The sequence below is a fragment of the Lithobates pipiens genome, unplaced genomic scaffold (genome assembly GCF_037356315.1).
Source record: "Lithobates pipiens isolate NorthernLeopardFrog02 unplaced genomic scaffold, aLitPip1_a1.2 Scaffold_27, whole genome shotgun sequence".
NCBI classification, from domain to species: Eukaryota; Metazoa; Chordata; class Amphibia; order Anura; family Ranidae; genus Lithobates; species Lithobates pipiens.
Genome location: NW_027507788.1, coordinates 82,992,967 through 83,009,030, shown reverse-complemented (window position 1 = coordinate 83,009,030; position 16,064 = coordinate 82,992,967). Strand labels below are relative to the sequence as shown.

General features: G+C 45.8%; 1 protein-coding gene across 6 annotated transcripts in view; it reads right to left on the bottom strand.

Annotated features, from left to right (window-relative positions):
• The window catches only part of LOC143933945 (galactoside alpha-(1,2)-fucosyltransferase 2-like), a 299,455-nt gene that overhangs the window by 141,252 nt on the left and 142,139 nt on the right, over nucleotides 1-16,064 (bottom strand). The window contains exon 1 of one of the 6 annotated variants that reach the window (XM_077457131.1): nucleotides 13,909-13,946. The exons of the other annotated variants lie outside the window; for them this stretch is intronic. The gene's annotated coding sequence lies outside the window, so the exon portion shown is untranslated. Of the gene's footprint in view, nucleotides 1-13,908; nucleotides 13,947-16,064 lie in introns of those variants that run through there. 6 annotated transcript variants of the gene reach the window in all.

The following is a 16,064-nucleotide window of genomic DNA, read 5'->3' as shown; positions in this document are numbered from 1 at the left end:
AATGTAAACATCCCTTGTAATAGAAAAAAAAAAAGATTCTGGCTTTGGTCGTATTAGCGATTCGGTAGAAGAACCGGAGGGCGGCAGGAGGGGGGGGGGGATGTCTATGGCTGGGTATTGCAGGGTATCACCGACTATGGCTGGGTATCTCAGAGTATGGCTGGGTATCTCAGAGTATGGCGTTGCAGAGTATTGCGTTGCAGAGCATTGCAAGGTATTGGCGGGTGTTGCAGAGCATTGCAGAGTGTTGCAGGGTATTGGCGGGTGTTGCAGAGCATTGCAGAGTGTTGCAGGGTATTGCGGAGTGTTGCGGAGTGTTGCAGGGTATTGCAGAGTGTTGCGGAGTGTTGCGGAGTGTTGCAGAGTATTGCAGAGCGTTGCAGAGTGTTGCAGGGTATTGGCGGGTGTTGCAGAGCATTGCAGAGTGTTGCAGGGTATTGCGGAGTGTTGCGGAGTGTTGCAGAGTGTTGCGGAGTGTTGCGGAGTGTTGCAGAGTATTGCAGAGCATTGCAGAGTGTTGCAGGGTATTGGCGGGTGTTGCAGAGCATTGCAGAGTGTTGCAGGGTATTGCGGAGTGTTGCGGAGTGTTGCAGGGTATTGCAGAGTGTTGCGGAGTGTTGCGGAGTGTTGCGGAGTGTTGCAGAGTATTGCAGAGCGTTGCAGAGTGTTGCAGGGTATTGGCGGGTGTTGCAGAGCATTGCAGAGTGTTGCAGGGTATTGCAGAGTGTTGCAGAGCATTGCAGAGTGTTGCAGGGTATTGCAGAGTGTTGCAGGGTATTGCGGAGTATTGCGGAGTATTGCGGAGTGTTGCGGAGTATTGCGGAGTGTTGCAGGGTATTGCAGAGTGTTGCAGGGTATTGCAGGGTGTTGCAGGGTGTTGCAGAGTGTTGCAGAGTGTTGCAGGGTATTGCAGAGTGTTGCAGGGTATTGCAGAGTGTTGCAGAGTGTTGCAGAGTGTTGCAGAGTATTGCAGATTGTTGCAGAGTAATGCAGAGTGTTGCAGGGTATTGCAGAGTCTTGCAGGGTATTGCAGAGTATTGCAGAGTGTTGCAGAGTATTGCAGAGTGTTGCAGGGTATTGCAGAGTGTTGCAGGGTGTTGCAGAGTGTTGTAGAGTGTTGCAGGGTATTGCAGGGTAATGCAGAGTATTGCAGAGTATTGCAGGGTATTGCAGGGTATTGCAGGGTATTGCAGAGTGTTGCAGGGTATTGCAGAGTGTTGCAGGGTATTGCAGAGTAATGCAGAGTAATGGCAGGGTATTGCAGAGTGTTGGCAGGGAATTGAGGGGTTAATTTTCGGTGAGCAGCGATGTGGACACTGCAGATGCAGCCCACATCGCTGCTGACACCGATCTCTTCCCCCTCCGCTGTACCGATCGGTACAGAGAGTGTTGCAGAGTATTGCAGAGCATTGCAGAGTGTTGCAGGGTATTGGCGGGTGTTGCAGAGCATTGCAGAGTGTTGCAGGGTATTGCGGAGTGTTGCGGAGTGTTGCAGGGTATTGCAGAGTGTTGCGGAGTGTTGCAGAGTGTTGCAGAGTATTGCAGAGCGTTGCAGAGTGTTGCAGGGTATTGGCGGGTGTTGCAGAGCATTGCAGAGTGTTGCAGGGTATTGCAGAGTGTTGCAGAGCATTGCAGAGTGTTGCAGGGTATTGCAGAGTGTTGCAGGGTATTGCGGAGTATTGCGGAGTGTTGCGGAGTATTGCGGAGTGTTGCGGAGTATTGCGGAGTGTTGCAGGGTATTGCAGAGTGTTGCAGGGTATTGCAGGGTGTTGCAGGGTGTTGAAGAGTGTTGCAGAGTGTTGCAGGGTATTGCAGAGTGTTGCAGGGTATTGCAGAGTGTTGCAGAGTGTTGCAGAGTATTGCAGAGTGTTGCAGAGTATTGCAGATTGTTGCAGAGTAATGCAGAGTGTTGCAGGGTATTGCAGAGTGTTGCAGGGTATTGCAGAGTATTGCAGAGTGTTGCAGAGTATTGCAGAGTGTTGCAGGGTATTGCAGAGTGTTGCAGCGTGTTGCAGAGTGTTGCAGGGTATTGCAGGGTAATGCAGAGTATTGCAGAGTATTGCAGGGTATTGCAGGGTATTGCAGGGTATTGCAGAGTGTTGCAGGGTATTGCAGAGTGTTGCAGGGTATTGCAGAGTAATGCAGAGTAATGGCAGGGTATTGCAGAGTGTTGGCAGGGAATTGAGGGGTTAATTTTTGGTGAGCAGCGATGTGGACACTGCAGATGCAGCCCACATCGCTGCTGACACCGATCTCTTCCCCCTCCGCTGTACCGATCGGTACAGAGAGGGGGAGGGAGGAACCGGCGTCATAACATGACGCCGGTTTGTTTACAAGTGATCACTCCGTCATTTGACGGAGCGATCACGTGGTAAACGGCCGTGATTCGTGATGGGCCGGGTCCACTGGACCCAACGGTCATGGATGCTCTCGTGTGCGCGCCCCAGGGGGCGCGCGCGAGAGCAGAATTCTGGGAGGCCGTTAACGGCCTCTCAGAGTTAAACAACCGCCCTGAAGCCGTTAATCGGCAATGGGCGGTTGTTAAGTGGTTAAAGTAAACCAATGTAACCCCATACCACAAACAACACAGCTTGTATGTACAGACTACTCCACCACCACATGAAGGCATAGGTAAGTGCGTAATCGCTTTGCTTCCCACCTACCATTCCTCCTCACCGCCGCCTCATCCAACCCACATCTGGCAGCTTCTAAAGCTGCCCCGATGTGGAAGGTGTGTGAAGCGTATTCTGCACCATCCAACCTTGCGTCCCAGTGGCATTTTCAGAACATCCACCTGAACTGGAACCTCAACCAATACTTCCCAGCCTTGTGCCACATGAACTGCCCCCCATGCCATCTGTTCCAAACCCTAGAAACTCCCTAACCGTTTTATCCCTTTTTTTTTTTATTATTATTTTATGATTTATTTATTTTTTATTACTCTGAATCCTGGTAACACAAACAGCAGCACCTCCAACCCTCTAACCCTTTGATCATTTTTTTTTATTTTTTTTATTTATTGTCCAACCCAAACTCCTTTTTTCAATCCACCCTGCACAGCAGGTTAAACAAAAGCCAAAAACCCACCAGTTTCCGCTCGATGGCAGATACCGACCCCGTTTACCAAGTTCCTGGAACCACAGTACCACCAACAACCTTACTCCCCCACACAGCCATGTTCGACCTCAGACTCCTGCACCGAACAGCCCACCCTTCTTTTCATACATTCACATAAGCTGCCCATGTGGACTCACTGGCTGACTGCCCTGTTACCTCCCGTGGTGACTCCAATGCCATCTCCCCTATCCAGCCCGAGTAGGGAACTCCTCCCCCTCTGTGTCCGGCCAACTCTCTGAACCTATCCCACCGAAAATAGATGCACAAGTAAGCCCCCCATGTTTCCGAAGCCTGCAAGATGAATAGCATATAGAAAATGTTCAACTGCACCTAACGCAACACAAAATGGCGTAGCCGCCGTATGACCAGTTGTGACAATGCGGACATGTGGTTGACCACGTAACCACACCCACATAATCACAATTCAACTCCGTGTCAGGTTCCTGCCTGACCCTTACCCCAGCTCCATAGCCAGAACCACTGGAAAAATTCCAATAGCACAAGTTTACGAATGAACACCCCACTTCCACCCAACAAAATTGGGGCCAAATTTCCTCACTCTATTGCATCTGAAAGAGAAATTTCCCCCAAACCTGTTTACCCCGCTGTGTTCGTGACCTCTTTTCCCATCGACCTGGCATCCACCTATCGTCCGTTATATGTGGCCAAGAACTCGTACCAAACCTTCTAACCCTCCCTATGTTCCGCATTTAACTGTTTAAATTATCCAGGGCCTGAAACCCCCACTGTAGCAGACGGCAACCGTCGGCCAAAACCCGCTTGGAATAAAACCGGCAGGTGAAATTGAACTTACCCAACAATGAATGCAAAGTCCTCAACTGTACCTCACGCCGTCCCTGGGCCTCACACACCCCCTTCTATAGTACCTCCAACTTGGTCACCGACAGATGACCCTCCGTAACCCCCGAAACAATCACAATGCCAGAACAAAATAGTACAATATCCCTCGTCGGCCCCCTGTGTTTTGCAGCCAATGGCACTAATGAACCTACCTGCAATGTGCTGCAATGTATAAAGTATAATCGCACACACATCGGAGGAAGGCGGCCCAACATACAAACGTCCAAGCCATGTATGATTGAATCAGGGACCGACACGTCTCTACCCCCCCACTCCGGTAAAGAACTAAACATCTAACCATAGCCCACTAAATTGAGAAACCCATGGGCAGGCATCGTTCCAAGTAAAAAAAAATAAAAAATAAAAAAACTCATCTTGCCAGCATCTATCCAGCAGCCAAAGCTCTCCGAATAAACTGGAAGCAAGTGGAACACGGATTCCTAGTTTGCCATAGGCGCCCCTTTTCTGTCACACCTAACCCACCTTATAGCTGTGTACGTGAAGTATCGGACACAGTGCACTGCATCGGATTATGACAGAACTCTTTTTTTTTTTTTTGACAGATAAGTGGGGAAACGAGGCAAAACTTGTTTGGTTCCTTCTCAGGCACCACTCCCGCTGTAGACCCCATTAAAAACCCCGGAGGCAAGCAGCCTCGCTATTTCCGTATCTACTTATGAAAGGCTGCAACCTTTTCACCCCCTTCCAAAAGTCATCCCTTGTGTGACTAGGCTTGCCTGTACATCGTCCTCACAGGAAGCCACAATACAATGGATGGGTCCCCCCACCCTTTTAACACTCGTGTTTAACTGAACTGACAGGAGCTCACATTGCACTGCCAACCCACCCCTTTCTTTTCAGCTGACCATCCAGAGGGGGGTATAGTTGCCTCTACTACTACAGAAACCGCATCCAGAAGCCGCTATCCTTTGATCCCCATTAAGAAACGGCCATACCGACCTGCGCAGTCTAAACTGCTCATCATCCCGTAGCCAATCAGATCCCCCTTTTTAACATGTGCACCTACCAATGGCCTACATATAACAGAACAACGCCGAACCATGTTCGGGTTCTTCCCCCATGACAATCGCATAATGGCGACTGCCGTCGGCAAAAGCGATCGGTACCTCCTCTTACCTTCATCCTTTTTCCCTTGATCTTCCTGCTTGACCCTATACACTTAACCACTTGCCGACCGCCGCACGACGATATACGTCGACAGAATGGCACGGGCAGGCATATGGGCGTATATATACGTCCCTGCCTTCCCGCGGGTGGGGGGCCCGATCAGGCCCCCCCCGGTGCCTGCGGCGGTCGGTATTCGTTCGGGAGCGATCCGGGATGAGGGGGCGGCCATTCATTCATGGCCACCCCCTCGTGATCGCTCCCGACGAATAGAAATGCTCCGTGACATCACTTCCTCTCCTGTAATGTAAACACAGGAGAGGAAGTGATGTAATCTCTCCTCCGTGTCGGTAGTTTTCGTTCCGGCACCGAGGAGAGAGGATCGGTGAGTTGCACCAACACGACACTACACAGTAGAACATGCCAGGCACACTCACACCCCCCCTTCACCCCCCGATCACCCCCCCCAATTACCCCTGCCCCCCCAGTCACAGTGACACCAATTGCACTTTTTTTTTTTTTTTTTGCATTGGTGTCATTTGTGACTGTAATAACTGTTAGGGCAGTTAGGGTTAGCCCCCTTTAGTTCTAATGTACCCCCCTAACCCCCCCAATAAAGGTTTAACCCCGTGATCACCCCCCGTCGCCAGTGTCACTAAGGCTGGGTTCACATTGCAGCGGTTTATGAGAACGAATGTGATTCGCACCGCACTGCAGTGCAAATCACATCCGATCTCTGTGCGATTCGAGTTCAGCCATACAGATAGTATGGCTGAATTCGTGTCGCACCCGCCGCAAACTCGCACGGGACCCTTTTTTTGGTCCGCAGCAGAATCGGATCGCATGGGTGTTCACACCATGCGATCCCAGTTTGCAGATCGCACTGCGATATGCGAACTGATCTGGGGGTGTCATTAACATTTCACTGACACTCCCAGCAGTTCGCATAGGGCAGTGTGAACTGCCGCCGGGAGGCATGCGATTCCGGAACCCGCCGCGGATTCGTGGCGCTCCCGCATCGCTCCAGTGTGAACCCAGCCTAATAAGCGATCGTTTTTCTGATCGCTGTATTAGTGTCACAGGTGACGCTAGTTAGGCAGGTAGGTATTTAGGTTCGCCGCAGCTTTTTATAGCACCAGGGACCCCCATATACTACCGCATAAAGCCCCCTGATTGCCCCCTAGTTAACCCTTTCACCAGTGATCACCATATAACTGTTACAGGTGACGCTGGTTGGTTAGTTATTTTTTTATAGTTTCAGGGCACCCGCCATTTATTACCTAGTCTCACTAGTGTACCCCTAAATTTAGGGGTGTCTACTTTCCAAAATGGGGTCATTTGGGGGAGTTTGTGCCATCTTGGCATTTTATGGCCTTCAAAACTGTAACGCCCTTAGAAAGCCTGAAGGCGGTGCTTGGTTTTCGGGGCCCCATACGCGGCTAGGCTCCCAAAAAGTCCCACATATGTGGTATCCCCGTACTCAGGAGAAGCAGCAGAATTTATTTTGGGGTGTCATTTCACATATGCCCATGGCATGCGTGAGCAATATATCATTTAGTGACAACTTTGTGAAAAAAATAAATAAAATAAAAAAGTTTGTAATTTTCCCGCAACTTGTGGCAAAATATAAAATATTCCATGGACTCCACATTTAGTGACAACTTTGTGTAAAAAAAAAAAAATTTTTTTTTTTGTCATTATTCAATCGCTTGAGGCAAAAAAATAAAATATTCAATGGGCTCAACATGCCACTTATCAATTTCCTTAGGGGGTCTACTTTCCAAAATGGGGTCATTTGGGGGGGTTTTGTACTGCCCTGCCATTTTAGCACCTCAAGAAATGAGATAGGCAGTCGTAAACTAAAAGCTGCGTAAATTCCAGAAAACGTACCTTAGTTTGTAGATGTGACAACTTTTGCGAAAACCAATAAATATACAGTTATTGACTTTTTTTTTACCAAAGACATGTGGCTGAATACATTTTGGCCTAAATGTATGACTAAAATTGAGTTTATTGGATTTTTCTAATAACAAAAAGTAGAAAATATCATTTTTTTTCAAAATTTGCGGTCTTTTTACGTTTATATCGCAAAAAATAAAAATCGCAGAGGCAATCAAATACCATCAAAAGAAAGCTCTATTTGTGGGAAGAAAAGGACGCAAATTTTGTTTGGGTACAACATTGCATGACCGCGCAATTACCAGTTAAAGAAGCGCAGTGCCAAATTGTAAAAAGACCTCTGGTCATTGACCAGCAAAATGGTCCGGTCTGAAAGTGGTTAAAATGTAAATCCCCCCCCCTTTTTTTTTTTTTCTTCTTTTTTTAAAGGTGGACATAACGAGAAGATCTCCACACACTTGCCTTTTCAAATCGCATCCCGGACCCCCTATTTAATTGTGTTCCCAGGGGACCCTCAAAGCACCCACACATCTCACATTTTTATTTATTTATTTATTTATTTTTATTTATTATTTATTTTGTTTTTATTTTTATTTTTTTTTTTTTTTTTTTTGCATCTGCAATCCTTACCATCTCCATCCTCCCATTACCTGACAACCCCACCACTGCACCACTGTCCCAAAACTGGCAGGTGCACCGCCCGCCACTTGTGGGCCAGCATCCACCACCTCTGTTCAAGGAGGAGCAACCACTGCCGACATTGCACCCCCCTTTCCAACCCCCCAACAAATCCTGCAATGCCCCTAAACAAAAAACATTTAGACATTATTTGACTTACCAGGCTGACTGGAACCCCAACAGCCGCCTCGCTTGCCTCCATCGCTGGCTCGCATTCCTGCGGCTCCTCCTCCTCGCACACTGTCAGCTCGCCTTCCGACCTGTGGTCCCAGACCAGGACCGGTGGTGTCATCAGCCCCCCAGGCAAAGAGGTCCTGGGGGCTGTGGAGTCCCTCCTTTGTACTGCCTGTCTCACCCCCGAAGCTCCGCCTCCTGCCACAGTTCCACATATGCCCTCACATACTGTGACCTGGAAGGTCAACCTCGTCCTTCCACCGCCATCTTGTGCCATCTCGAGCCGCCGGTATAGGCCACGCCCACCCGCGGAGCCCCGCCCCTTGAAAAAAGCCTGATGGCCATACTAATAAGTCTCCCTCGCCAAGCCTTCCTCCCTGGGCAGCGATGCAGGCAGAGGAGGTAGTAGTTCTGCGATTCATGGGCGGGGAAGCGGCACCATAAGGGCCCGTGGCTCCGCCCACCGAGCTGGGTTGGTGGCGTGGAGTCCACCCAGACCCTGCTCAGGCAGACGGCTGGCTATTCTTTGCTGGGGGACCGGATTGTTCCCCCCAGAGGGCTCCTTGCCTGGCACATGGTCCCAGATGAGGGCCCTGGTGAAAACAGAGTGCCAGAGGCTGCAAACTCTGCATGCACAGCAACCCCCACCTCCCAGCCTCCATCCGCTCAACTGGTCATTCATAAAGGCCCTCATCCGAGTGACATCTCAGCCATGCTGGAGGAGCAGAGCAAAAAACTGCCTCCTCATTTCTTTCTCCACAACTTTCTGTTTCCCAGCCCAGCCCCGCCTCCTCCTTATATATTACCACTCCCCCTTGGACTTTTCTCCCTGTCCCCTCCCCTCTAATCTCTTCATATTAACCCATGCATTGTCTCCCCTAAACACATGGTCATGCCCGGCCCTGCACTACTTTTTCTTTTCTGTCTTTTCCATTCCGGGCCTCACTCACTGGCTATACTGGGACATGTTCTAGTTCTTGGATGAATATCTGTTATATGCTTAAGCAAATTCCTTCATGGGATTTTGACACCTTGTTTCATCAACTCTGCCGAAGCTCTCCACCTTCTCTCCTCCCTTACTGCTTTCCTACTTTTACCTAGGGTTGCCACCTTTTCTTCACCTTTTAGCGGCGCACAAGTCAATCTATTTTTATAGTATGAACTATACATATATTTTGCAATTAAATAAAATTTCTAATCAAATGAAGTAAATCAAAAGAGTCCCCCTTTACATCAGAGTCCACAGAGTTCCCCTTTTTTCTGAACTCACAGAGTTCCCTTAAACTGTAAGGGGGGACTCTGCAGACTCTGATGTAAGGAAGAACTCTGGGGACTCTAACAAAAGGGATGCTCTGGGAACCCTGATCTAATGGGGGACCCTGAGAACTCTGATGTACAGAGAGGACTCGGATGTAAAGGGGTACACTGTGGCCTCTGGTGTAAAGGGGAACTCTGATGTAAAAGGGTGCTCTGAGAACCCTGATTTACCTTCATGTTACATAGTTACATAGTTAGTCAGGTTGAAATAAGACACAAGTTCATCCAGTTCAACCTTAAAAACAAATAAATAAAATAAAAAATAATCGTACAATCCAATATACCCAATTTTATGCCCACAATTGATTCAGAGGAAGGCGAAATAAACCCCAGCAGAGCATGCTCCAATTTGCTACAGCAGGGGAAAAAAATTCCTTTCTGATCCCCCAAGAGGCAATCGGATTTTCCCTGGATCAACTTTACCTATGTTAGTACCCACTCAGTTATATTATGTACATTCAGGAAAGTATCCAGGCCTTTCTTAAAGCAATCTACTGAGCTTGCCAGAACCACCTCTAAAGGGAGTCTATTCCACATTTTCCCAGCTCTTACTGTGAAGAAGCCTAACCATACTTGAAGATGAAATCTCTTTTCCTCTAAGAGAATAACTCAACACCAAGTTCACTATATGGACCCCTAATATATTTGAACATGTTGATCTTATCCCCCTTATTCTCCTCTTCTCAAGAGTGAATAAATGTAGTTCCTCTAATCTCTCCTCATAGCTGAGCTCCTCCATGCCTCTTATCAGTTTGGTTGCCCTTCTCTGCACTTTCTCCAGTTCCCCGATATCCTTTTTGAGAACTGGTGCCCAAAACTGAACTGCATATTCCAGGTGAGGTCTTACTAATGATTTGAACAGGGGCAAAATGATATCTCTCTCTCTGGAGTCCATACCTCTCTTAATACAAGAAAGGACTTTGCTCGCTTTGGAAACAGCAGCTTGGCATTGCATGTTGTTATTGAGCTTATTATCTACCAAAACACCCAGATCCTTCACCACTATGGATTCCCCCAGTTGTACTCCCCCTAGCATGTATGATGCATGCATATTCTTAGCCCCCAAGTGCATAACTTTACATTTATCAACATTAAACCTCATCTGCCACATAGTCGCCCAATTAGACAGAGCATTGAGGTCGGCTTGTAAATTGGAGACATCATGTAAGGACGTTATTCCACTGCATAGCTTGGTGTCATCTGCAAAGACAGAAATGCTACTTTTGATCCCAGACCCAATATCATTTATAAAGATATTAAAAAGTAAGGGTCCCAGCACTGAACCTTGGGGTACACCACTGATAACCTTAGACCATTCAGAGTAAGAATCATTCATCACTACTCTCTGAATTCTGTCTTTTAGCCAATTTTCTATCCATTTACAAACTCGAAACGCTTTTGCAAAATCCAAGTTTACCACGTCCACCGCCACCCTTCTGTCCAAGGTTTTGCTTACCTCCTCATAAAAAGAAATCAGATTTGTCTGACAACTTCTGTGTTTCATGAATCCATGCTGTCTGCTGCTTAAAGTGTTTTTTTTTCAGCAAGAACTCGTCGATGTGGTCTTTTATTAAACGCTCCAGTGTACTCACTCAGAGGCAGGAGAGAGAAGGGGGAGACTTCAGTCACAGACAGGGATGGATGGTGAGCTCACTCACCCCTTGGCAGTCAGTACCTCTCATCCAGATGTAGCCAACGAACGTCATCATGTTCCGAACGAACGAATTTTCCGACAACTTTGTCCGACCGTGTGTATGCAACACCAGTTTCGGACAAAATCCGTCAGAAAAAATCTGACGGATTTTGTGGTAGGTATGTCCGACCGTGTGTACAAGGGCTTACAGACACTCTAGGTTTACACAACTACAGCCAGCAACCCTGCTGGGAAGCCATAGTCTGGTCTGAACAACGTGTCCTGGTTTCAGGTGAACCCAAATGTATGATTCCAAACCTGAACCCGGACAGGTAGCAACCCTACTTTTACTTCTCCTTCTTACTTACTTCCTAGACACCTAGGGTGTCGTCCTTTTTCTCTATTAAACAGAAAAAGTCTCTCGGTATGCGTTGATCATTGGATGCTGTTACTGTGAGGATAGGGTTAAGAGCCATATATTGCGTAACATCCACATTTTGCTCCCCAACTTTTTTTTTACAAATAACGAGGCTTTTTTTTTTAGAAGAGTAAAGGCAGTTTACAGAGTATACATTGTCAAGGCTGTCTCATCAAAACGGATTTAAACAGGTGTTACACTAAGCCCTTGTACACACGGTCGGACATTCCGACAACAAAATCCGTCAAATTTTGTCCGACACATTTTGTCCGAAACTTGTGTTGCATACACAGGGTCGGGCAAAGTTGTCGGAAAATCCGATCGTACGTAACGTGACGACGTTATTTTGTTACGACGGGACTACGTTCAGGCTAGTAGCCAATAGCTTTGGTCTAGGAATTTGATCTGAGCATGTATGGCGCTTTGTCCGATCGGAATTCTCTACACACAATCGAACAAAGTCCGATCGGATCATGTTGTCGGAAAGTTTTATAACCCAGCTCTAAAACTTTATCCGTCGGATATTCCGACGGAAACAGTCCGATGGAGCCCACAGTCGGATTATCTGACAACAGGGTCCGATCGGACATTTTCCTTTGGAATGTCCAACCGTGTGTACAAGGGCTTACACACTATTTTTCTACACACAATAGTACAATGCATAAACCAAGATGGTGAGTATATGAGCATAGCGTATTTAATGACTGGGTCTACTAGCGGGAGGGTGCTCAGGCCTGGTATTGTGATGGGGGAGAAGTAAAAAAAAAACAATAAAGGTAAACAGAAACTAAAACAAAGATCAGTATGGGTGTCATTCGAGTACCTCATTGCAGTTAGCAGCATTGCCTAACCAGGTGTCCCATATCTTCCCATATTTGGCTGGGCAGCCTCTATGGACAGAGATCTCTTTTTTTGATAGGGGAGAACTTTGTTAATTGCGGCTATCCATTCCTGGAGTGATGGGGGCATAGCCTGAAGCCATTTTCTCACTATAAGTAGTCTGGCAGTGAAAAGCGATTCTTGGAGGAATATTTTATGGAATTTATCCGAGTCTGCATCTGGAAATATCCCCAGTAAACATTGTTTACGGCACAACGTCAGGGGAGATCCCATCTCGTCATGGATGAACTTCACAATGTGGGTCCAATAGTCCTGTATTGCAGGGCATAACCATAGAATGTGTAAAAAAGTGCTGCATGGACTATTGCATCTGGGGCATAAAGGACTGTAGTCAGGTTTATATTTGGCCAGTCGGATCGGGGTCAGGTATGATCTATGCAAGATATAGAGTTGCATAAGGCGGTCAGACAACTTAGTTGAGACCTTTTGTTTATAGGTGTCCAGTGCTTCTTCCCATTCGTCATCCTCCAGCCCGCCCACATCTCCAGCCCACCGATCTTTCTTGCTTCCCAACTTTTAGTGGTTCAGTACCTGCTAGTTAATGTTTTTCCTATTTTTTGCTGGTATGTTCAAGACACCAACATTTCTATGATGGTCTTCCATCATACTACAGGTTATAATACAGGATATATTTGTTGTAGAGGCTACTGCCCACAATTTACAGAGATCTTATATTGCTGTACTGGAACCCTGTTTGTGATTTCGTTAATATCCATTGATTCACTGATATGGTTGTATTGTTGCCTATTGATGGATTTCATTGAGTATGGTATGTAATGTCATACTGTTATGTTCTACTGCAAACCTTAAATAAAGAATAAAAAAAAAAAAAAAAAAAAACTCCCATGTGGCTGCAGGAACATTCACTCACATATGAGCAGTGGGAAGTTGGCTGTGAAGCCGCATGGAATCACAGCTGGCTTCCCACACTAAACATGCCGATGCAGGGGACCCAAAGACCTGAGAAGAACGGCCCAAGTGAGGATGGTGCTGGATCCCTGGACAGGTAAGTACCTTTTTATTTAAAGTCAGTAGCTACCATATTTGGATCTGCAGACTTTTCATTTTTTGCAAACAGACTGAAGAACTTCTTTGTTTAAATGGTTAAAAGAGTCAAGCAAAATAAAGTCTGGTGTGAGCTGAAAATGAAAAACAATGATCTGGAAATTGAGCCACCACCCCAAAATATTGGAGTCTGAAATTAAGTTTATTCCAAATATTAGTTGGGTACAGCGGCCAACGCATTTTGGGGACCTGATATCATCTTCTTCATCAGCGTTTAACAGAGTGTGGGGTTCACTGGGACTTGAGAAGTAACAGATTACATAAAATGTGTGGGTTTACATTGCAACACAGTGACATTGAGCCTTTCGTTTGAGAAACAAAAAACAAGGTCTTCTGCCTTGTCCATGCATTGGGATTACATTGGCCATTGCATGTACTGTGAATGAGCCCTAAATTGGTGGTACAAGTTTACTTTAAACTGACTGAAGGGCAAACATTTTTCAGTAGTAACTTTTTATTATTTTGAAAGATATTTCAAAATGATAATCTGTAGAGAAATACATTTGTCTGGTCGTGTTAGTACATCTCAGGTTAAATGTTTGACATGGCTGTCACTTATACTTGAAGGAACTCTAAACAGCACAAACCAGAAAAATTACTAAAATAAAAAGAAAAGGTCAAGGCCGATACTGTGCAAATATTTCAGGAATAAAAATGTATAGTTAAACTGTGTTATACACAATACAAAGACTTAAAGTTATTTTTTTAAAGTAATACTTACCATAGCCTTCAGCAAATGAGCCTCACCACGCACTTGCATTGATACTTTTAGAACAATGTTGTTGGGTGTGCATATTATTACATCAAATACAGTACTATTGGAATGTGGTTTTGGGGTTAAAGGATAAAATTACAAACTACTCAATCAGATTAAAACCAGCTAGGCTGGTGCAAGGTAGTAGGGGATACGTCATTTTCTAAAGAAAAATACAGCACCAAACTCTGCCAACCAGGAAAAAGAGAATCTTTAAAATCTGCTTGTTATAAAAACAGAGATAATGGAAGCATATTTTTGTAAAGTGTATGGAGGTCACATGCTGGGTTGTTCATTTCATCCCACACTATCAGACACATCTAAACATGATCATCGCTTGTGATTTGGCTCATTTCCAAAAAAGGTGCAGGAGCACCTTACCTCTCTTAATACAAGAAAGGACTTTGCTCGCTTTGGAAACCGCAGCTTGGCATTGCATGTTATTAGTGAACTTATGATTTACCAAACTCCCTGATCCTTCTTCACTATGGATTCCCCCATTTGTACTCCCCCTAGTATGTATAATGCATGCATATTCTTAGCTCCCAAGTGCATAACTTTACATTTATCAACATTAAACCTCATTTGCCACTTAGTTGCCCAATTAGACAGTGCATTGAGGTCAGCTTGAAAATTGTAGAAATCCCGTAAAGACATTATTCCACTGCATAGCTTGGTGTCATCTGCAAAAACAGAAATTGTACTTTTAATCCCAGACCCTATATCATTTATAAAGATGTGTGTGTTGAAAAAACAGCAGCATGTAATGTAAAGCTTTTAATAATGCTTAAATTGAAACAATAAAAATGTAATATTCCTTTAAATATTGTGCTGGGGTCCCCTTAGTCTGCCTGTAAAGTGGTGCATCTTTCTCATGTCTTTTACTATGCTGCAGCAAAATTTCATTTCTAAAAGGAAAAAAATGTCATTTAAAATTGCCCGTGGCTATAATGTATTGTCGGCTCCTGGTAATATAGATGTAAAAATGTAAAAAAAAGGCAGGCGGTCCCCACCCCCAGTCCATAGCAGGCCCTTCAGTAAAAATGACAGGAGACAGTTTTTGACAATTTATTAAAAAATTTTTTTTTAAAAGTGTGCCACTATGTCCACCCATCTTCAATCAGGGTGCACGCACATGAAAAATAGAAAAAAAAACCCTGCCACGATGGGAGACATCCCGCCGACTGCTGTCTTTTTGTGGTGACAGTTGTTACATAGGCAAGGGCCAGGCCACTCAGTGACGTAATTAGGTAACCCCATCCCCTCTGACATCATGTGACATCAGAAGGGGGCGGGGTCACCCAGATTCCAGATTCCGAAAATCCCCTCCACCTGCAAACCCCGACAGCCACTGGGCAAGGGTTTCAGGGATGATGCCCTTGTCCTCATCAACATGGGGACAAGGTGCTTTGGGGGGGACCCTAAAGCACCCTCCCTATGCTGAAGGTAAGCGGCCTGTTAGGGCTCGGGGGGGGGGGTCTCGCTGGCCCTCCTTTCCTGGCTTGCCATTACTGCTTGCTCGGATAAGGGTCTGGTATAGATTTTGGGGAACCCATGCCATTTTTTTTACATTTTGGCTTTTAGGTCTGGTATGGATTTTGGGGAGGGGGCCCACATAATTTTTTTTTTCAATTGGCACAGGGTTCCCCTTCTTTAATACATTGTGTTATATATACTACACTGCCTGCACTGACTGAATATAAAGTCTACACTGAATATCTAGTCCACACTAAATTATATATATAAATATACTGTATATATCAGTATCTCACAAAAGTGAGTTCACCCCTCCCATTTTTGTAAATATTTTATTATATCTTCTCATGTGACAACACTGAAGAAATGACACTTTGCTTCAATGTAAATTAGTGAGTGTACAGCTTTTATAACAGTGCATATTTGCTGTACCCTCAAAATAACTCAATACACAACCATTATTGTCTTAACCGCTGGCAACAAAAGTGCGTACACCCCTAAGTGAAAATGTCCAAATTGGGCCCAAAGTGTCAATATTTTGTGTGGCCACCATTATTTTCCAGCACTGCCTTAACCCTCTTGGTCATGGAATTCATCAGAGCTTCACAGGTTGCCACTGGAGTCCTCTTCCATTCTTCCATGAGGAT